This window comes from Protopterus annectens, chromosome 13.part0 (assembly GCF_019279795.1).
Source record: "Protopterus annectens isolate FY-2018-M chromosome 13.part0, PAN1.0, whole genome shotgun sequence".
Lineage (NCBI taxonomy): Eukaryota > Metazoa > Chordata > Ceratodontiformes > Protopteridae > Protopterus > Protopterus annectens.
Genome location: NC_056747.1, coordinates 941,943,251 through 941,967,113, shown reverse-complemented (window position 1 = coordinate 941,967,113; position 23,863 = coordinate 941,943,251). Strand labels below are relative to the sequence as shown.

General features: G+C 37.4%; 1 long non-coding RNA gene across 2 annotated transcripts in view; it reads right to left on the bottom strand.

Moving 5' to 3' along the window:
• LOC122787805 overlaps positions 1-23,863 on the bottom strand; it is a 305,597-nt gene that overhangs the window by 90,906 nt on the left and 190,828 nt on the right. The window contains exon 1 of one of the 2 annotated variants that reach the window (XR_006362601.1): positions 1,033-1,084. The exons of the other annotated variant lie outside the window; for it this stretch is intronic. This is a non-coding gene — a long non-coding RNA (uncharacterized LOC122787805). Of the gene's footprint in view, positions 1-1,032; positions 1,085-23,863 lie in introns of those variants that run through there. 2 annotated transcript variants of the gene reach the window in all.

Below are 23,863 nucleotides of genomic sequence, written 5' to 3'. Positions count from 1 at the left end.
AAGCATTTCAATGCTGTGTAGTTAGTTAGTCATTAATTTAAATAAAGATGTCCGAGTCTTGTTAGAATAGAAAATACAATCAGGCTGAATTCCTGTAATAATCTAAAATGAAAGGTTTGCTGCCTGGATTTAAACCTGAGTCAGACTGGAAACATTTCATTAATGCCACCAAATTATAGTCACTACAGTCTCTATAAGTTCAGTCTGTACTTTACTTAGGATACAAGACATATTTTTCTCACTACCAACTAGGACTACATCCTTGTACAGCCTTGTTTTCTTATGACAACATTTTTCTCTGATACTTAAGTATTTTAAATCACGCATATAAAGGCAAATGTTCTGCTGGTATTCATACGTGAGCAGTTACTGTTTGCAGTTTGCACTTGGTATGCTTACTGTATAGTATCAACACTGCTGACTGATATTTATTTTCTTTATTAGTTAGCCAATTAGATTTACCATGCTATTAAAAAGATAATTATTACATAGCTTATTCGAATCACAATTAAGGGAGAACTATTTCTTTCTTTCTTTATTTATTTTAAGACATGTTTGATGTATGCTTTTTTCTGGGTATGTCCTGATTAAGAGACGTACTCATTTATATTGTTGGAAAGTAGAGAGTCAAAAACTGAACCCAGGAGTATATCATGAAGTTTAATAAAAGCTCATATTCTTGATATAATATACTATACTGCAATGCAATATTTATATTTTTATATCAAAGGTTCATCATCATACCCTTTTTTACTGTATAGAATAAAATGCGATTTTCTTAAACCTGTATGTCTGACTTTGATCATGTTTCTGTTAAATAACTTTAAATATTTTTGGGGAAAGTATCAAAATCTAACATTTTGGCAAATGTTGAAAGTTATGACTTGAACTTTAACCTGCATAGACCATATTATGCCCCCTATTTGTTATATTTAATTCAACATTACAATGTTGGCACTATTTCCTGAGCACTGCAGTTTATACAATAACGCCTATGTCAATATCTAGAACAGATTTAAAGCTTCTTCTTACCAAAGATGATGCAGGCAGGCCAGGATTTCTTCTGGCTTTGCTTCAATATGATGTTTCCAGTTGTGAAGTTGTTCTTAACTACTATCTTCTTATATAGCCCTGTTTTAACACTGATGTCACATGTAAGATAAGATGCAAGTATACAAGATGGGTATATGCAAGACTGCAGCCCGCCTCCTCACACATTTGATTGGTAGGTGGGCAGGTTTATTATGCAGTGAATCATGCAAAAGTTATTGAGACGAAAAATAGACGGCACATTAAGTCATACTCTTGCAGCATGAAAAACAGAAGTATTACAGAAGTCTCTGCTAGTATTAGCTGGAAACAGTTCAGATATATGTTGAAATAAAGAAGACTACAATATGTGGAATGGTAATAAACACACATTTAAATGAGGTATATGCCCATTACAAAATCCAAAAATAAAGAATAATAAAAAAGAAAAATTATAACATAGTTCAAGCAGCAGAATAATAACAAAATAAGTTTTGGAATGGTCCTGTCTGAAAATACTAAAAATACACTAACAACCTGCATTGGATTATGAGTTAGCAGGTAGCTGTTAGTAATCATGCTAATGGGTATTGATGAAAGCCTTTTATTAGAAACATTGTTGAGTGCAGTTGTGCACTATAACATATGACAAAGGCAAACCAGAGCAGGTTATAAGCTTTTTAATTAAATATTTGCCTGGTCTACGGTTTCATACATTAAATTGGGTAGTGTCTCTGGCCATGAGGGGAATCAGCCATGAAGGGTTTGACTACCCATTACTGCTTCTCCCTAAATGAGATATTAAGGGAAGAATGCTAAATTCCAGCAGAATTGAAAAACAACCAGCAATGTGGAATGAAAGGAGGATGGCAGATAAAACTTAGTAAATGATGTTTTTGTGTGACTATTCTGCAGAACAAGGAATTGCACAAATATGTTTCTCTTTGTTTCAGTAATGTGAATTATCAACCAAATGAAGACATCACATGCAGGTTGACTTTCGCCATATTTCCAGGTCAGCAGGGCCACCAGTCTGCTTTGCACAAAGTTTTATATATCTAAATATATATATATATATATATATATATATATATATATATATATATATATATATATATATATATATATATTAGATATAGATATATAGAGATATAGATAGACATATGGATACAAATATATATGGTTTACTATGACAATTTTGAAATACATAATCTTGAAAACAGAAATTCTGAGACTGTGATATTAAAAGACCACAAGATCTACAAAATTTCAACAAATAGCAGCATGTTAATCTGAGAAAAGTACATGTACTAAGATATATGTGTGTATATATATATATATATATATATATATATATATATATGTGTGTGTGTGTGTGTGTGTGTGTGTGTGTGTGTGTGTGTGTGTGTGTGTATCTATCTATATATATATATATATATATATATATATATATATATATATATATATATATATATATATATATATATATATATATATATATATATATATATATATATATATATATATATATATATATATATATATATATATATATATATATATATATATATATATATATATATATATATATAATGTATATATATATATATATATATATATATATATATATATATATATATATATATATATATATATATATAGATATATATATATATATATATATATATATATATATATATATATATATATATATAAAATGTATAATATAGATATATATATATATATATATATATATATATATATATACATACATATATATATATATATATATATATATATATATATATATAGTGTATACTTTGCAATATTTCTGACCTAGGGCCACACAACAAAGCAGAAATGGATATATAACTTTTCTAATTCTAGATATACACTGTGGTTAATAGGCTTTCAATAAGGACAGTTCAAAATAGATGAGAATTTAGCTCAACGCTATTAAAAAATCTAAAACATTAGTTGTGTGCATTTTTATGATAAACATAACTATATCTTTGCTAGACTATTGCACCATGCATAAAACATACTGGTTGTGAGAATGACACAAACTAAATGAAAGAAATACTTCTGCCGGGTCAGACAGTAAACACCTCACCATATAATTAGATATTTCTGTGTGATGCACCTAAATAAATAGTGATGATTTTACTCAATGATTCATGATGAGTGTGGCATCTAAGCAATTTGGGATGAGTTTAATAAATACCTTTACGCAAAAACTCTTATATGCCATGTATCCAAGAAGTATTTCAAAGTTGTTATGTAGAAGTAGACAGCATAATTGTGAATACTAGTAAGAAAGCAATTTTGGGATGAACTCTAATACTGAATATTATCTTTATTTAAACTTTAACTACCAGCAGATAGTCACTGCAGATGTCATGCAGTTCTCAGCTTACAGCTACACAGTTGCATCCCCAGAAAAATGTTGATTTAGTCAACAACAGACCTGCGCCTTCTGCTTGGCCTGTATGGCATAGCCACTGTCTGAAATGTGTGAAGATGAGCCATTACACATCATTGATATCAGGTAATTAAGCAGAAGCATTCTTTGCATGACAGCTGAAAAGATGCTGTTTGTAACTGAAAGGGTACCTGCATAGAAGGGTGGGTTTTTCTTTTCATGAGATGACCCACTTTTAATTCTGTTATGAAACTGTAACACGTGTTTTCTGAATATAATTAGTAAGTTAGATTGATATAGCAAATTTGCAGAAGATGTATTAGAAATGCAGATATAGTGAGATGGCTGACATTTCCTTCAGATTTTTATTCCTGTACAAGTGGCCATTCAGACATTAATATAAATAATAGAGGTAAGTTTTAAACACATTTATTATGTATGCCATAATTATTTTGTATTCTACTGTTACTAAAAAAAGTTAACAAGAAGTTTAAAACATAAAACAATCCTGGACAGGATGTCATTTTACAGGACTCACACACACACACACACACACACACACACACACACACACACACACACACACACACACACCTACAAATGTTACTTGTTATCAATTCACCTACCTGCATATCTTTGAAATGTTGGTAGAAAAACTGACTCAGAAAAGACATGTAAAGTCTACTTAGAAGGAACCTCAGCCGTGAACCAAACCAGTAAACCACAAACTGTGTGGCAGTAATGTTCATCAGTGCAGAACTCTGCTGAGACAGACTCCACCTCAGAACTCAACAAAGCTGATATTGAAATTGATGCATGAATTAATTAAAGGAGCAACAGGACAGAAAATCCTCATTTTCTGTACTTCATGCACAAAGGCAAGTTGCTGAACAAGAATTTCTTGCATATATCATAGCAGCAGCAAATACAATATCGCAGATAAATATCTTGTAGAGTAACAAAATGACGTGATATATGTTGCCACATATGCTCATGCTTAATGTTTCTTTTTCAAAGATGTAAGACATACTATACCAAGGTTCCTGTTTTCAACAGTGACTTGCTCAGGGTCTCACAACATACAACAGAAAAGTATACTTCTGCATATATATCATTTTTGAAAAAATATATTTAGATTATGTTAGATGAAATGTTTTTACTGATTGATGGGGACAATATTTTATAATTATTGACTGATGATTTAACAACAGCAATGGCTGAAACCAAATCTTAGCAAAAGGTTTTGTTATATACCTTAATTAAAGGAGTATCTTAAAACTTCTCTGTGCCACTAATCAAATGCAAGCCCAACATGTGAAGTCATTTCTTGGGAAAGAGATGACCTCTGTGGTAAGGATGCAAGAACTAAGTACATTTTTCGAATCTGAGCCATCAGTTAAGTGCCAAATGTCAGCAGTCATTACACTGTTTGTTGAGTAGAAAGTCGAGATGGGTTTAACTCATCAGTTCAGTTCTTAGTTTTGAGCTCCCTGATTGATTGATTTGGCATCCATTTCCATATCAGCAGGGATTTACTGTCTGAGGGCTTTTCTCCACAGGTGCACAATGTTGGAATTAGTCTGTAGAAGCAAGGGGGGGTATGGCTCCCTACAAGGGGAATGGGGGGGATTTGCCTCCTGCAAAAAAAAAACACTTTTTATTTATGTTTCATTGACCTGAAGCTCCAACTGATGAATTTCACTTGGGTGGAACTTCAAGGTAGACTCAAGGAGATTGGTTGACCTTTTTTTCATATAAGGATCATTCTCAAGCTTAAATTGCTGTGAAGAAACATTCAATAAAAAAACACAGATTTTTATAGTAGACAGAAAGAAAGAATGTGGGTGTTCTCCCTTGTCAGTATGTTCTCACCTAAACACAAAGTTATAGATTTTACTGAATAAGTATCATTTTTGCTTACCTCCTTTTAGAACTCTGTTATGACCACCCCATGCATTCTATAATTATGCTACCATTTGACCCTTAGCTCTCTTCATGAAAGATGTTGCTTTTATTTTTATCCCCCCTCCTCACTCCAACTGACACTGTGGGATGCTTCTGCTACTTGTACTTGTCAACGCATTTGTGCTAAAGATCAGGGGCTTGGTGTCTTGTGATCTAGGCAGAGCTATATGGCCATATTTTCCTGCCTGAGAAGTTCTGTTGGTCCATCTATTCTCTCAAGGGAAAGAGTCATGTGGTAGGGAAAGTGGATCAGCTTCCTAGACCCTCAGGGAGGTCTTGGCTGACTACAGATTTGCCATAGGTGCCTAATAAAGGGAAGTGATGTGAGTACTCCTTCACCACACATACACACACACATACACACACACACACACACACACACACACACACACACACACACACACACACACACACACACACACACACACACGCACATGCACACGCAGGCATATGCACACATACATACATACGTGCACGCATACACACACACATCTACATATGCACGCACACACATACACACATACATACATGCACACACATGCACATACACACACACACACACACACACACACACACACACACACACACACACACACACACACACACACACACACACACCTCCTATTCCCAAGTTGAAAAGAAACATCCCTGCCTGACACAGCAGAAATCTACATGGCTACTACAGGTGACAATATATCCAGCCACCCAGAGGTGCCATTAATGCCATGGGTCTAGCAGTTTCCCTCCTTCTATGGATGAGTGAAATAGCATCAGCTGCTCAAACTAATCCTCCCTCACTGGGTCCCACCAACACCTGTGCCACTAGTCAAGCACAGGTAATCTGAGCTGTAGTATGGGCTTCATCCCTCTACACAACTGGGATGGGTTGCCATGAAAGATGTTTCATCAGCCTTTTTAGTGAAATAACTCTTTTTTGTATCACCCATGCATTAGATGCCTTGTATCTTCATATTGTACTCACTAGTTGTCATGCATTTTTTCATCACATCCAAAATTTATTTTTAATAATTAAATACAGACTGTATCTTACTGTAGCTTGTTACTACTAACCAATTAGGATTACTATATATTTTTTGAAAATATAATAAATTGTCATTTAAATCAGTTACTACTGAACTCAGTGATGTGATCATATGAACAAGGTTGTAAAGGGCCAGAGTCATGCTGGCACTGGTGCAGTTTGAATCCCATCACTGCCACCAATGTCATAGATAGACCACTGTCAATAATTTATGATGGCTAGTGTGGCAATCATGGTTTTGAATCCCACCACTGTCAAACCAGTGTATTACCCATGTATGTGATGGACAGACCAACATCATCAAAGCTACTCCACTGCCTCAAAAAGTTTCAATAGCCACCAGACAATTGTATCTCGAGTTACACTGCTGATAGTCAACAGGTTAAAATAAGAAAAAAAAAAAAGAACTGTGCATATAAACCTGATTAAATAAGCAATTCACCAACTGCAACCTGGCCCAAAGAGCATGAAGGAAATATGTATTTCTGTCCTAGGTATGGGCTTCGAATATCCACAACCAGACTAGGACAACAAACTGACCACATATAGAACTAACTCTTTGAATTACCACCCAGGCCCATTTCTCATCATATTCCCTATGTATCATAATGTATTTCAGTGCCCCTTATTCTTCATAACTATCTTCCAACCAAATTATTATATTCACAAACACACACACAGAAAACAATTCACAGAGACAGGTGACAGAATTCTACAATTATCCACAACTTTCATCATACCAAGGTAGTTCTGCTACCATCCTAGATATGGCCAAGAACTAGATACACCAGGTACATGTCACTTTTGACATAGCCAAATATAAATTATAAAAATAGTATCTTATTGGTAGTATGTTCAAGCAATCTGACAAATGAGAGTCAGATACCACACAGAGTCAGCCAACAATACTAAATAATATAATCTTAGATAACAAATAAGACTGCAGAAATAAATAATAAATGCTATCCTAAAGCTCTTAAATGTAAGCTATAGATTTTACTGAGCAACTAGCATTTTCCCATACCTCTCTTAAGAAGTATCTCATGTCCACCCCATGCACTCCTCTATTGTATGATCATTCTGACCTTAATCTCACTTCATGAAAGATGTTTATTACCCTCCTCACTAGAAGGGACACTGTGGAATGATTCTACTACCTGCACCCATCATTGCCAGCTAGTATACCACCCATATATGTGAGGCACAGGGACTATGATCCTTAGATCTGCTCCATTGTCCAGTGATGGGTACCAGTCTTTTGAGTAACACTACTGGCGGACAACAGGTTAAAGTAAAAAAAAAAATCCGATTCAGTAAACAATTCATAAAACACAACTTGTCCACAAAATATAGGGGAAATGCACTTTTGTTCCGGATATGGGCTTTTAATATCTATAACCAGACTAGGAAAACAAACTGACCACTTACAGAGCTGAGTCTTTCTAGTAGCACCTCAGACACATTTCGCACCATATTCTGTATGAACTACAGTGTTGTCCATTGTCACTTATCCTTGGTAACTACCTTCCAATTAAATTATTATACTCACAAAAATGCACACATACAGAGACACAAACACACATACATGTACACACACAGACACATACACACACACATACACACACACACACACACACACACACACACACACACACACACACACACACACACACACGTCCTAGGGAAGGTTGGCAGAATTCTCCAATTATCTACAGCTTTCATAATGACATGGAAGTTTTGCCATCACCCTACATATGGTTAAGGGCTGGACATACCAGTTACCTGCCACACTTGACATGGCCAAATACAAATTATAGAAATATCTCATAGGTAGTATGCTCAAGAAGTCTGACCAATGACAGCCAGATACCACAGATAGTCAAAATACAACACTAAATAATACTGTCTCAGATAATAAATAACACTGCAGAAATGAATAATCAATACCATCCAAAAGATGTGAAAAAGTAAAGCTTTACTTTAACCATAAAGAAGTCAAGAAAGTGCTGATAAACATTTAATTTGCTGAGAAAAATAACACACAAGGAAAGAAAAAAATCCTTGCTTGTACAGACAGCATATTTAAAGTAATCTAACTAAGCTAGATAAACCCCTACTGTTTTAACTTAAATTAACACTGTCTTTAACTGTTCTAAGCTGGTAAAATATTATGAAGATGTCACAACAATATACTTATAGATGCTTTCCATGACTAGCCTAACAAGAATGATTTACTTTACAGTGGTTTCAGATAGATAGATAGGTTTACTATTGAAATGTCGAACGGCACTACATCGACTGTACTATAGTCGAATACGGAAGTTCGAAAATAGTAATGTCGACGACAAAAAAACAATCTAGGACTGTGTTTTAACATGGGTCAAGGTAGGGGAGATGTTTGTAGTTCTGAATAATACTGAACACCTACCTCGACCCATGTTAAAACCATTCCTAGATTGTTTTTTTGTCGTCGACATTACTATTTTTGAACTTCCGTGTTCGACTATAGTACAGTCGATGTAGTGCCGTTCGACATTTCAATAGTAAACCGATAGATGTATATATTTGTTCATTATTTCTGTTTCCATAGGAAAACAATAGGTTAAATCAGATTATACCACTTTTCTGGGAAAACAAGTTATTCCACCTACACAAACAAATGAATTTGCATACCAATGATTGTTTTCCCAGCTCTACCCATCTACCTCTTTAAAAGGCATTTTAATTGCATCTTGTTTCTTGACTCCAGTCCCATTTGTGAGTTAAATATAAACAATTAGCTTCTTCATGAGACTGTCTCAAACACTACACTTTTCATTTCAATTACATGTTTCATATATATCATTTCCTTACATCATCTTTGTCATGTACATATAAAGGTCACTACTAGGTTACATGGGTTTTATGCTACAAGAAGCATGCATATTGCAGAATTTACAGAATTTTAGTATAACTTTACAGATAAGTTAACATTCTACAATAAGAAAAAAACAAAGCCTAATACTTTTAAATCATTTTTCTATCCTAGCATCCCAAATATAAAAAGACAAAAGGCACACATATATTTGTATAATTTTGCTGAACAATCTAGTTCTCAGAGTAAGCAGCTAATATCACAATAATAGATGAATCAGACAAATAGCAAGATGTAGGAATCAAAAACAGTTCCAACATGTTGTATAGATTAGATCAAGTACAAACATTAATGTGTAAATAAACTTCTGAGCATTATAAAAATATTAAATATGTAATGCAAGTGCATAAATGCTCAGCACAAAAGCCAGCTAAAGATTTGTGTAACATAAGTCTCTACCCAATGGGACATCATATGTATTGCCCATCTATGCCCATTAATGGGAAATGTCTTTAAAAATGCCCTCTAACAAGTGGCATTGCTCCATCCATAAACCTCATAATGAAGGGCAGTTTACTGGTTTAACCACTGCCATTTGCTTAGTACCTCCCAGCATTCAGTTAACTGACTCATTTTATTAGCTTGCTGCTGAAAGACACTTGGTTCTCCATGCAGCTTAGCAAATGAGAGGATTTCCAAATGGAATAAATGCATGTCTTTATTTAAATCAATATGAAGAATACATGATATAATGTTAATGATACTGACCGATATTTCCCTCGCTATCAAGGAGTCCCTGAATCTATAATTCATACACACATTAGTGACCCGCTGCCAAGATCTACTGTACTCTCCATTTGGAAGAACTCCATCATATCACTAATTTGGATGTCTAATATCCCTTATGAATGAGTAACAAATTGTTTTCATGATGGTATGTAAAAGGCTTGAGATATAACAACCCTCTGAAGAAAAACATCACACAGCTACCCATAAAACATTGGAAAAAATAGCCACTTTATAGTGAACCTGTGTTTCAGTTTTTGCTCAGAAGGACAGCACAGAGGTGTTTCTTTATTTTCATTTTTGTCAGGTATCCTGGCTTCCTGTTCAGTCAGCTACCCTAAAGAAAGGTAATCATCTCCAATTCTTAAAGTCAATGCTGATCAACGGACCATATCCCATAACTGCAAATGTTACTCTTGATTGTCTTAATTTAAATTATATATGGTTTGGGGAAACTGGAAGGAGAAAAACAATTTTACTGCATCCATATTCTCTGTCAGATCCATCTCCCAACAAATGCCTTTGTCTTTCCAACTTAACCAATGCACAAATTTACCATTGATTTTAAATACTGGATTGTTCCAAATCAGGATAGGAGAACATCATAAGAATGTATAGTTTTCTATACCTGGTTGAGAGCAGGCAGCTTGTGCAGGTTGTGGTTTATCATGCCTAAGTTCTATTGAGATGATATTATTGTACATATATACCACCCAGGGTGAGATATCTTTGCATAATGTGGCTTCCAGTTAATCCTATAGTGTTGGGTAGTTATCAGCTACATGAAAAACATACCACAAGAATGGGGCTGCATATTTATGGATATGTGATTAGCACAAGCCCTCTCACTGGTTTTACAGACACCAGACAAGTTCACCAAATTCTATCTACTATCCCACACAAACTGAGATATCACAATTCTAATTTTCAAAAAAACACCTGGAAGGGTGGGAGTTTGTAGATAGCATAGTATATCATCAGGAACAAAAATTGTAATAGTCACTATTTTACCCAGTAAGGAAAGTCAAAGCCTATAGAAAGAGTGAAAACATACAAAATGTTGCTCTCAGATGAGGCAAATCCAAGTCATATATCCCTTTAGAGTTTCTTGTTAGCAGTATACAGTACTAGCAGTATACTAAGGTGTTTAGGGTGATATTTAAGCCACCTGAAGCACAGGAGCTGGTGAAGTCATATTATTCACAGGTGGATTTACCGGGAACAGCTCCAATTTGCCAAGGATAACTCTTAAACTATGCTACTAGTAGTAGTCTGGTACTAGTATAGTACTAGCATAGCAAACTGCAGTAGGAGGATTACGCAATACTCCACAAACAAAAGTGAAGTGGTTTTATTTCAGTGTCATTGCAACTCCAGTTTCTTCTAGATCTTGATCTTATAGCAACATCAAAGTCTGCTTAAAAGGAGGAAGAAAAAATCATTTTTGTAGTTGCAATCCTTGTTCGGCACCCCCCCCCCCCCCGAATTATAAGCATACTAACTCCAAGGTCACGCAAGTTTTAAGATAAAATAACACTCCCTTAACAGTGAAGTTCAACAAATGCAGAATTAGTATGGCAGCAAGCTTTGATACTGGTGCACATTAAAGTCTTTATCAAAATGTTAAAGCACATGATTAAGATACCTTTGAAACAATTACATATTTCCATTTTATGGTGGCTACTTACCTTCTATGCATTCTGATTCTGCATACTGCAGATGCTTCAAATTACTAAAGCAGGGGGTTTCTTCCTTAGTAATCCTGGACAAACTTTAGTGAGTAATGGTTCCGCAGTAGACATTTACTTCTCTGCTCTTGAGGTTTCTAAAGCACGTTTTCATTATCTCTAAACAAAGGGCATTTATATATCAGATGTCATGGGCATGCTGCATTACTGTCAGCATGCTATTTGCCTTATACCGTATAAGCCATTTCAGTGATCATCAAATGCAAGGCTCCTAAGAGGTATTGAGTGACTGAGGCAAAGCAGACAAGGTCAGAGTTTTCTCTCACCTCAGTCAGACCCAGGAAACAAAGACTACACCTTCAAGCCTGTTAAACTGTCATTATTATAATCATCACCTCTGCAAGTGCAATCACACCTCTCAACTTCTCAGTGCAAGAAATCTGGACAAAGACAGAAATAATGGGGGGGACAAAGGCCCAAAAATAGGGACAGCCTTTAAATACTGCTCTTATAAACTCAGAAAGTTGCTAGAATGACATATTTTGCATTGTTATTTGTTTTCTGAAGGATATGGGGTCTGAAACTCAAACATCTGTCATTATTTACTATTACTTTGTGACTTCAATCCTCAATAATTTCCCAGAAAATCAAAAAATTTTATGGAGAACAGACCAAAAATAAGAGGGGAAAAATCTATCTGGACATTCTGTGAAAATCTGGACAGTTGACAAGTATGGGTTCAATCCTCAAAAGATGGACATAAACAGTATCCTGATACAGAAGGTGATGTTTACAGTGTCATTCTAAAAAAAAAAAACAACCAGTATCAGTAATGCTGCTAAGAAAACAGCAGCTTCTGGCACACCAACAGGATCAGACAGCCACATGTACTGTGCTCTCTGGAGTCCCCTTCTATTTATTTTTAACAGAACTGACAAAATGTGGTAAATGAAATCACTCTTCAGAATAAATGACTTTATAATACTTATTCAAATTAAAGAACTGCAGCTATCCATGTAATACAAAAGTAATAGTTTCTTACAGGCATATTTTCATTCACTGTAGTTTTTTTCTAATGGCCTTTATGATGTGTGTGTGTGTGTGTGTGTGTGTGTGTGTGTGTGTGTGTGTGTGTGTGTGTGTGTGTGTGTGTGTATTTATTATAGCAGCAAACCAAAGAGGCACAGATTTGTCTCTGAAACTGTAATATCTTAAAAAGGCTATATAAAAGAATTCAAAGGCTCACTAAACCTACCAAAACTCTATTATTACATGATCTGAAAGCTATGCCTGTTGCTTCATATGCAGTATTTTGCATAAATACTTTGGTAGGGATTAGGAAACATCTCTTATGTGACCACATGATGGCTAAAAAGCATGATCACAACAGTATACTGCAGTCTGAGGCTGATTAACAATGTAACAGGAGACAGTTAGTCACAGTGATGAACTAATTCCGGAATGCTCTGGCAAAAACCCCACAGGTCGCACAAGCAGCACTACTGAGCAACGGCAGGTACATGACCTAAGGAGCTCAGTAGCATACGTGTAGCATGCTCTTAATGATATGTTCTGTTGTGTGCAATGACGGATTCACTTTAAAACATTGAAAGCCCATAACATTGAAATTCAAAACATTGAGACCAAAATCTTGAAAATTCAAAACAACTAATAGCATTTATTATTTATTTATGCAGTCTTATTTGTTATCTAAGATTATATTATTCAGTATTGTTGGCTGACTCTGGTGTGGTATCTGACTCTCATTTGTCAGATTGCTTGAGCATACTACCAAAAACTCAAAACATTGAATCCCATAACATGGAAAATACATAGGAAACCAACATTTAAAACATGCCAGCACAGCTACATAAAGAAACAAACAAAAAACAAATCATATTATACTTCTCCAACTATAAGCAGGAGGGCAAGCCCCTCTATATCCCCATGTGGGGGGCTGCTCACCCCACACCCCCCCTGCTACTTAAATATATCAACTCCGAAATCAAACTATGCAAAACAAAACAGCAAAAATACCATTCCGCGCTTCATGACTGCCTATTTAAATTGTAAAAAAATATACTCAACCTTCTCTTAGAAACACTACTTCACTGTTAAAACATTACACATTACTATATATCTCTGCGATACTTACCAGAGTTTCATAAGTAACCTCAGTCATGTTCCCTTCTTACTTGCTATACTACAACATAACACATCTTAGCATAGTGTAGTGTAGTGGGATCTCGGAGTTGATATATTTAGTAGCAGGAGCGTGGGGGGCACAGCCACCCACATGTGGGTGCAGGGGGGCTTGCTCCTTTGCTTATAGTTGAAGAAGTATAATATGGTTTATTTTTTATTTATTTCTGTATGTAGTTGTGCTGGAATATAGTACATGCTGATTTCCTATGCATTTTCAGTGCTATGGGATTCAATGTTTTGAATTTTCAAGATTTTGGTCTCAATATTTTGAATTTCAGTGTTATGGGCTTACAATGTTCTAAAGTGAATCCACAATGACAGACTATCTGAACAGCTAAAAACCATAATAACAGCTTCACAGCAAAGTCTCTATCCATGTATTCTCATTGATGGGAAGGATGTGGGTGTACAGATCAGTTGGAAAGTGGGAAGCAAGCAAAGAAACACTCAGAAGGGGGAGGGAAGAGAAGTATAGGGATAAGGAAGTGGGGACTTTTTTGTGGGAAGATGCCCACTTTCATTCTTTCTTCCAAGAAGGTGAGAAGGGGAAGGTAGCAAGAAATGCAGTGGACGGAAAGATGGTATAAGAATAGTATCAGGAGCAGACAAACAAGCAAAGGCCAACAAGGGAGACATTGACACAGAATAGGAGAAACACAAAGGACATAAACAAAGAGAAAGAAGGAAGGCAATTTGTAACTGGAGTAACTGAACTATGAACTGAGGAGAGAAATGAAGCATAAGGAGAGGAACACTGTGATGGAGTATAACATAGGATGATCACTGACATTTGTACTTCCTAGTGCTGCAGTCAGCCCAAGGCTTTCCCCATTGGGCCCAGTTACCAGTTTCCCAATGGGCGGTACCAAACAGTGGTGCAACTCTGCCAGTTTATGCAGGCATCGAGCCACCAGTCCAACAATGATGTCACCATTTCCTCTAATGCATGCCAGTTTGCATACCATGACCTATTGATGACATCAGCAGATGGAAATTCTATATACTCCATTAGTGAAAGACCATGGAAGGCCACCATAGAACTCTCCAGGTTATCTCCCACTGGATGAATTATATCACCCTGCAGAGATGCAAGCCTGGAAAAAGTCTGACACCCAGCAATACATGGCAGGACAGGTCGACAATGAGGTGACGACAGCCACGTAACAACCACAGCTGTGGAGGACACTGCATATACCTGTAACATAAATGGAGAGAAACAAAACAAAAGCAAGAAATAATTACAGATGAAGAGCCCAGATAAAGAGACACAACAGGGCAAAAATATTATCAATACTGTGTAATAATGTTGCACAAAAAAGTACCTAAGGGAGTTAAATGTTGTTAGGTATGCAATGCCAATGTAAACAATGCAGGTCTATAGCAGAAGACTGAAAGTTCAAAAGACTGAAAATCAAAATATCTAAAACTGAAAAAAATCGAAAATATTTTTAATGCAGGGGGCAAGCTGCCCTGCACCACTCATGTGGGGGGCTGTTCCCCCCATATCCCTTGCTAATTATATATACCAACTCCAAGATCACACAACATTGGAGAAAGGACAAATTCCATTTTCGATATTTTGATTTTCAGTCTTTGGAGCTTTCAATCTTCCAAGGGGGATCCGACAATACACCTGCCAGACTAAAGAGTACTATTACAGGCAGTGTGCCACGGAGAGCAAGGTGACATGGCCTGAGCACTTTCCCTGTGTGTATGTGGTACAACAAGTGGCTGCAGGAGCCATGAAAGGTGGTGTGAGATACTTCTAATGTAATGTTGTATGACCAAGGGACATGAAAGGAGATGGCAGATATGGCCTACTATACACAGTTCTGCAGGGCTGGATATCACTCATGCCACTGGGACACAGCCATGCATTTGAGAAACATTTACCACTGATAAGCCCATTAACATAAATGCAGTGTTACAAGCCTCTGTGCAATAAATACAGCCTGGCCATTGTAATGCACATTATGCTACATCAATTTGTCACTATGAAATAAGGCATCAGAAACTGCACAGTAAGCTTCTACAGGAAGCACAGGCCTATGGTTGCTGCAGTAAATGTCCAAGGCACAGTGACATGTGGGGAGAATGTGTTGTTAACATAACTGCTATATTTCTGTTGTTGTAGCTGTGGAGAAAGGCAGAGGCAGCACTGAACTGCTTGGTGGGGGCAGGGGCAGCAGGAGGGTTTGTTGTTCAGCTTTGCAATCTATTTCCACAGTGCTTTATTGATAACCACTTGAAGTATATTTGATGGAGGCATGGGGCACAGGCTATATGCGGGGGAAGGGAGTGACTTCATAAATGTGTTTGTCTGTAGTCAGAAGGACTCTTAAGGTAATTATATGGGTTTGTCTTACTGACATTAACATGTAGCATGTTACATGGGGACACCACACTGGTTGTGCATGACATATTCAGGAATAGCTTGCACCGGACCTCACCACCCTGCTGTATTGAACATCTACAAATGTCAGAAAGCAAATAACATCGCCCAAAGGCTATACTAATATAATATCTATAGTTTGTTTTACACATATTTTCTTGGGTGGAGTCAAATGGAACACAGGTAACCCATGCTGCTGACTACTGTCATGGAGGACATGAGACAGACTGGGTACAACTGCACATAGCAATAGCCACTCACATGAATGGTGGATGCAAATTATATGCAGGTGTGGGGGCATGTAACATGAATACATCCACACATTGCCATAGCAAGTTTCACTGGTACATACTGAACAGTATGGTATGGTAGAGGTGCACCTGTCACTGGCTAGAGGCAGATGACAGCAGTAACTGCTGAGGTGGCATGTGCCTCTGGGTGGTTCAGATGTGGCACAATCAGTGCTCACTGTGGGGTGAGGGACTAATTTGTGGCCATGACAGATATCAGTGACCAATCACTTACATTATGTATATTTTCACATTTATAGACTGAGAAGGTTCTTAAAGAGCATAAACTATTGGAGAAGTTCTGCAAGGCAGCAAGTGACATTCTGCTGCAAACCATCTGTGAACATGGCCAGCAGATTCACCTATATAACAAGAGTGATCTGGCATTCTGCGACTGAGTATAGCAGGACTGTGTTACAGATGTAAATGCTGTAATTTGCCATAACAGATTGAAAAAATAAGCACACTGTAAGGTAACCAGCATGATTCACCATGTCTGTGCAAAGGCAACCAGCCTTACACAGGAGATGATAGCCACTGGTGGGTGGCTACCTCTGAAGACATCCCTTACAGACATGGAATAGTTCCCAGCATCTCTATCTAAGGTGGCAATCCCTCCCTTATATTTGGTGAAGGACTGGATAATGGACCAGAAATTTACCTACCACCATGGGTGTCTGTGACTGATACCTTAGGGATGAACTTGTATCATGTAGTGTAACGTGCCAGACCCAGAACCCATCACATGGTGAATTCAGCCATATCATCCCTACAAGGGCATCAGGTCCTCAGCTGCTACAGGAGTTTGAACAATGTATGCGGGCTTATATTCTTTGCATGCCATATTGTTTTACAGCTGTTGCAACATTAGCATCTTGGATTGTTACTAAATAACATTAACACACAAGGTGTTTCTGTCTGCTTTCACAGGAGATTTGGTGTATGGGTCCTCCCTTGTGGATGTCAGCATACCTAATATCAGTGAAATATCTCAGCCTGAAGATGGTGGCAACAAAAGCATGAAACACTGTGCCTACAGTGCAGCTGTCAGGCATGGGTACTATGATGGGCATATTACCCTCCCCTTCCACTGACAGAGCTTTATTCTGCACCACTCACCCATTAGTCCCAGATGACCAATATATGACAAGAATTTTCTGATACAGTAGCCCAGAGTTCACACTCTTCCCAGCCCTCTCCAGGCAACACTGCACACTGGCGGTTCAATGAGTGTGGCTATTACACATAGGGTGATGCCATCATGCCATCTCAGAAGTGATAAATGATGGCATTAGAGAGGGCTTTATCTATTAATATAGCATTCGTGAAAGGCACTGGGGAGTCTATGCCCTCCATGGGCCAGTGTACTGCTACATGCCAGAAATGATGCCATTCACATGGCCTCCCATTTTCCACCTCCAGTGAGGAAACCCACCTTGGGATTGTGAGAGCATAGTTAATGCCTAAAATAAGTGCTGTGCTTCTCCATATGCTGCAGCATAAAATCAAGAAATGGATGTAGTTATCCATGAGGTAGATGCCTGAGGTATAGCCACTGTGTCTCCTGTTGGTGGCTGAAAGGCTGCTGTAGTAAGGATTGTCACTGCTACACATACCAGAGTGTCCACAGGAATAGGTATTGCATGTATCCCATGAGCCTGCTTCTGAGGACAGCACATGAGTATCAGCTTCTGCATGGTTTCTCTGTCCACACAGTAGTGGGACACTATTTCCACATTGTGGAAGGGATGGAATGCCTTGCATGGCCAGATCCTTCAGTGGCTGGGAAGACAAGGCCATGCCCCTTTGCCACTACTGGCTACAGCCTAAAGCATGCACATTTCTGAAAATCCTGCTGCTATCCTTAACATCTAAGTGTGGTCTCTGTTCACTGTTATGTTACGTAGTACAGCTACACTGATGGAATTGGCATACTGAGAAATTTTTATACATTTCTGAATTGCTCTGCCATGTTGCATATTCACATTTGCATTTATTATTGACCCCATTATCATAACATTGCTCATTTCCATCCAATTATAGTCATCTGCACACTATGTTGTCTGCATTATTTTCTGGCCTTGTGCAAATGTTCTATGTCACTGAATCCCTGCCTCATTGAACACCACCTTTTACTGCACAAATTTTTCTTAAGCGTTGTGCTACTTGCGCTGTCTCCTGGCCTTTGATGGGACTGATTAATTATCAGACTTTTGTACATTTCAGCTTATGTACAGTCAATTAATTACAAAGTTATTCATCTGTCAGTACTTTTGATAAGATAAAATGTGCTGTTATGGCACCTAGTCAAACATGCTAACTCCCTTGTAGTGAAATATATGGACCTAAAACCACATATTCACATTTTACATTAACTGGAAAACACATATTCCACTAAGCAATGTAGCAGAAAATATCCCCAAATTCTTGACAGAAGGACAGCTCTACCCAAAAGTCAAGATTTTTTTCTCACTGCATAGTACTTTTCTTTCACTTTAATCCAGCACTCACAGTGACCCATACAAGCTTTTTCCCCATTATTCTACATGGGGTTGGGATGTTGCAATAACTGTCAACATCTCTCACAATTCAGTGCTGCTGCCCTACCTTCTTTGACAATAATACCTGACTGTGAAAGGACTCTCGCACAATCCGTCCATCTCTTGACTGGATGCCCTCATTTCCTCTTTTATTCCTTTTCTGCATTTCCCAAATCTTCTTTGCTAAATCATTTATTTTCCTGCAAATGCGACTGAACCACCTAAATCTGTTCCCCTTGAATTCCTCTGTAATTGGGCCTACTTTTGCATCTGCTCTGATATCCTTATTTCTTCATCTGTCCCAAAGTGTGCATCCCACTACCTATCTTAGGAACTTCATCTTCATACCTCAAAATTCCTGTATTGCTCTGCCTTCACAGCCCAGGTTTTGTGCTATACGCAAGCACCATCACTTTATACACCTTACTTTTCAGCTTCTTGGGCACTATCTTGTTACACATTATCTCTGACATGCTATGCCAGTTGGCTGCAGCACCTTTGATTCTAGGTCCGACTTCCTTATTCAGACAGCACACCTATGAGTTGTCACTATTTTTTTCGAGTTTAATTTCAATTTAAAGTTTATTGTCATTGTGAGTTTCACCACAATGTGTTATATTGTGAAAAATAGTGGAGTGCTTTTCAGGTGTTTTCCCCATCCTCCACTGTGGTTTGTTCATGGAGTTGCCATATATAATTTAGGGTGGTATGGGGTAGTAGCCCCCACATGAGGGATGCAGGAGGGCTCAACCTCTTCCAATAAAATAATTTTTTTCTATTTTTTTTTTAAGTTTTTTGACTCCCCATTTTCAAATGCCATCTTTCAATGAACAGTGAGTCAAAGAGCAGTGCATTGATTGGTATTAAGTAAATCCATTCAGATGTCCATACTCTTCAATCACATCTCCCAGATACCTGAAGCTGTTAACCTGTCTCACTATTTTTCCTTCTGTCTCAATTTTCAGCTTCTTCTGATTTACCCCATTTGCTGCTATGGTAACTGCCTTGCCTGTACTCAAGTTTTTTCACTTGTGCCTTCATTTTCAGATTCGAGTCCCCTATCATTTGCTGACATTCCCATTCAGAATCTGCTTGTAGTGCCACATTGTCTGCATACATCAGCTTTGTTGAACTGACTCCTCTGACTCATTTAATAATCGACTCTGTAACTAGTATGAACACAATTTGGCTGAGATCTGAACCCTGATACACATGTTTCAATATAGATAGAAATTGAAGAAAATAAAGAACATATAAAAATTGGTGAAGGGGTTAAAATGATAAATGAGAAAGTGTGGAATGAAAAAGGACAAGGAAGTATATGTATATTATGAAAAGAACAAATGACTATGAAAAGTTATAATAACTGGAGAGAAAGGTGGTAAGTGCTTTCAGACTAGTCTATTTCCAGGCTTTAGCTTAGTCTCTTTTGACCTTAAAGATTTATCTGATCACTGCTTGCAGCTGATTGTGGCCACCACTTGAATATGATTTAAAAAGTATTCATTTTTAAATATGAAGCCATTTCTGTGTGCCTTTCTATGACATTTTGCATTATTTCTTTCCTGTATTTGACTGGAGATTTTATCTAGAAGCCAGTCAGTCTTGGCCTCCTGACCTATGACTTGTGGGTATACATTTCCCTAGCCTCTGATTCAGCACCTGCCTCATTTTCCATTTTGTACCTCCTGCTATCTTACTTTATAATTAAGTAAAAAGATAAGATCAATGGACTGATTTCCAAGGCTACTTCTAAAATCAAGTTAAACCAACTCAAAATTATATTAATGATTCATAATTGGTTGCTTATATATATCTGTCTAATGTTTAGTTTTATTTTCCATAATTTTTACTCTCAGTCATTTCTATCCAATGACAACTTGACCATTGTTTTAGCTATGGTCTTAATTTCAGTGTATGGTTTGCTTTTACTCTCTGGAATGGGTTTTAGATATGTCAGGCACCTCTGTAGTGACTTTCATTCATTACAAAGACCCTTTCAGTATCAGTGACCATTCTACTGTATTGTATGCAGCATGAAATTCTGAGGGGAATGTCTAAGAGGAGGCTATATGGGACTAGGCATAGCACTCTCATTTGGGTAGATATATCCCATTTTGGATTAAAGAATATCCAAGGAACTTGGTTTCCATCACTGTTTGACAGTCAAGAACTGGATTCTACTGGCCCTACCTATTGCCTTGATGAATAATATGAGGTGAGTCCAAAACAAGCTCAGGACATTAATAGAACTGTTAGTATTAAGTTATCTTTATAATGGATGCTTTGCTAATTGAGACATGTGGCCCTCATTTGTCTGCTAACATACTGCTAGGGCTTTCCCCTTAACCAGTGCCATATACTTAACACTATTGGTAGGGTTGTAGCCATTTCTTTTAGATCTGGGAAAAACATGACCAATGTCCCCAGTGAGTCTACCAACACCAGTACAGGAATAAATTACAGGTACCTTTTCATCTACCATACATAAGGTAGCCTGAGGGTATTCCTGTAAGTGTTCACAGATTTCCTTATTATATCCGTATAAATATCCCAACATTGAAGCTTTTAAGTGCCTTCCTTATCAGGGTTGACACTGAATCTAATGATCTCATTTGACATTCTCCAAATTATAAAATGATTTAGCTCTGCTCATGTTGTTACCATTACTGTTCACAAAAGAAGGCACTTGATTAATAGCCGGATGTGATCACATCAGATGTGGAAATCAGTTCAGCATCTGATCCATTTCAGTGTTTGGCTGCCTTCATTTTTAGGTATCTGTTACAAACTGGCCCAATTTTGAGACACACAGACTGTAATATAGCAGTCTAACACCCGTACTGGTCTAATCTAGCCCTTTCTAGAAACAGTATACATGATCCAGAGCTGATGGAGGCTTATAATGAGATCACTGTTAGTACTCTGGAGTAACATACGTAATTTCAAGAGAGTTTGTTCATGAAACCTATTACAGTCAGGAGCTTCACACACTCAGAATATTAAAAGGAGGTAGGAACACAAGTAAAGGTGATCTTATACTGAAAGAGAATCTTAACATGGATGAACATTACTCAGTCTACCAATAAGACATCTCTTCCAAGTAGGCAATACTATTGCTTGTTGGGATTTCTGCAGCATGTAATCAAAGAGCAATACTATCACCAATTGTAGGACAACTGGGTGATGCAGCCTGTCTAGTGAAGTAAGCTGCTTTTTTCTTTCTCATAATGGAAGACTGATTGCTTAGAAGTGTGTCCATAAGGTTGCCCAAATTAGGCCGGAGACCACCCCCAACACACACATACACACACAATGTCTCTTTGTGGAGGTGGCTACAAGCTAAACTTTTTTTCTAACAGCTAATTGGCTTGATTTTGCTATGTCATCAATGATGGAATCAAAAACTTGCTCCAAGTTGTTCACCCTACTGACTGGAGGCTGGACTCTGGTCCAAATTCTCTTTAACAAGCTGGGGGTATTTTTTTTAAACCATTACTAAAATAAACCACTACAACATCCATTCTTAAGAATTCACTGTAAGGTCTATATGACCTGGAAAATTATGCTGTATCTCAAATATTCACTTTGTTGAGAATGCGACTGACTGCAAAGGTGCCTGGCAATACTTACTAGTAGTGGGTAATTGATTACTGTAAGAGCTCTATGATCTCAGCTACCCTCAGGCATTCATTACATTACCTTTGAGATCATTTATTGCATTAGAAGAATGAGCTGGCACCCCCATCCACCTACAAAGCAATAGAGAAGGAGGAGTTAAAGAAGGTACCTCTCCACTTACTTCTGGTAAATGATAAAGTCTACTTTACAAAGTTTTTCAAGTTACCAAGCACTCACAGTTCTTAACCTTGGATAATAATCATAGAATAACCCACCACCTTCCACAAGAAAGTATCACCCTGTAGTGCTCTATCCTAATCCCATTACCTTTCAAGGCATATATGCCATCACTCTGATTATTTTTTGGTTCAGCTCTACCCACAAACATCATCTCCCTCATAATCTATTAGTCCATTCATTTCAGCCATTCCTGAGCCTTTCATTCTCTGTAAGGTGAGAGACAATTAAAGAGCCAGTCCTACTGGCAACTATCAGGGCTTTTTCTGGAGAATATCTAACCACACTCCTTGGTTGCTATCAGGGGAATCCACATCACACCAGCAGCCTCTTAAGCCCTCTCAGAATGTGTGTGTTCCCACAAACTAGCCTATGATGGCTACATTTTACCAGCTTTGGACAGACAATCTCAACGTGACACTCCAGCTTCATGAAAAAAAGGGAAAAAGGGGAATGACAATGACAACTACTTACAATCTTTAGTATAACTCAAAGCTATGTCAATGACAAAGTAATGTTTTTGCAGGGGGTCCACCCCAACACATGTATGACGATATTCACTGAAATTCCACAGCAATGGCAATAAGAAGAAAGTCACTTACCTCCACTGTTACGTAGTCTCACTCAGTCACTATACAGTTCTAATAGCATTCATTAAAACAGGACTCAAGCTAAAAATAGCATGGAAATCTCAAAATATACTACCACCACAATCCCAGAACTGTGGGGAAAAAAATACAGACAGACAGACACACACACACACACACACACACACACACACACACACACACA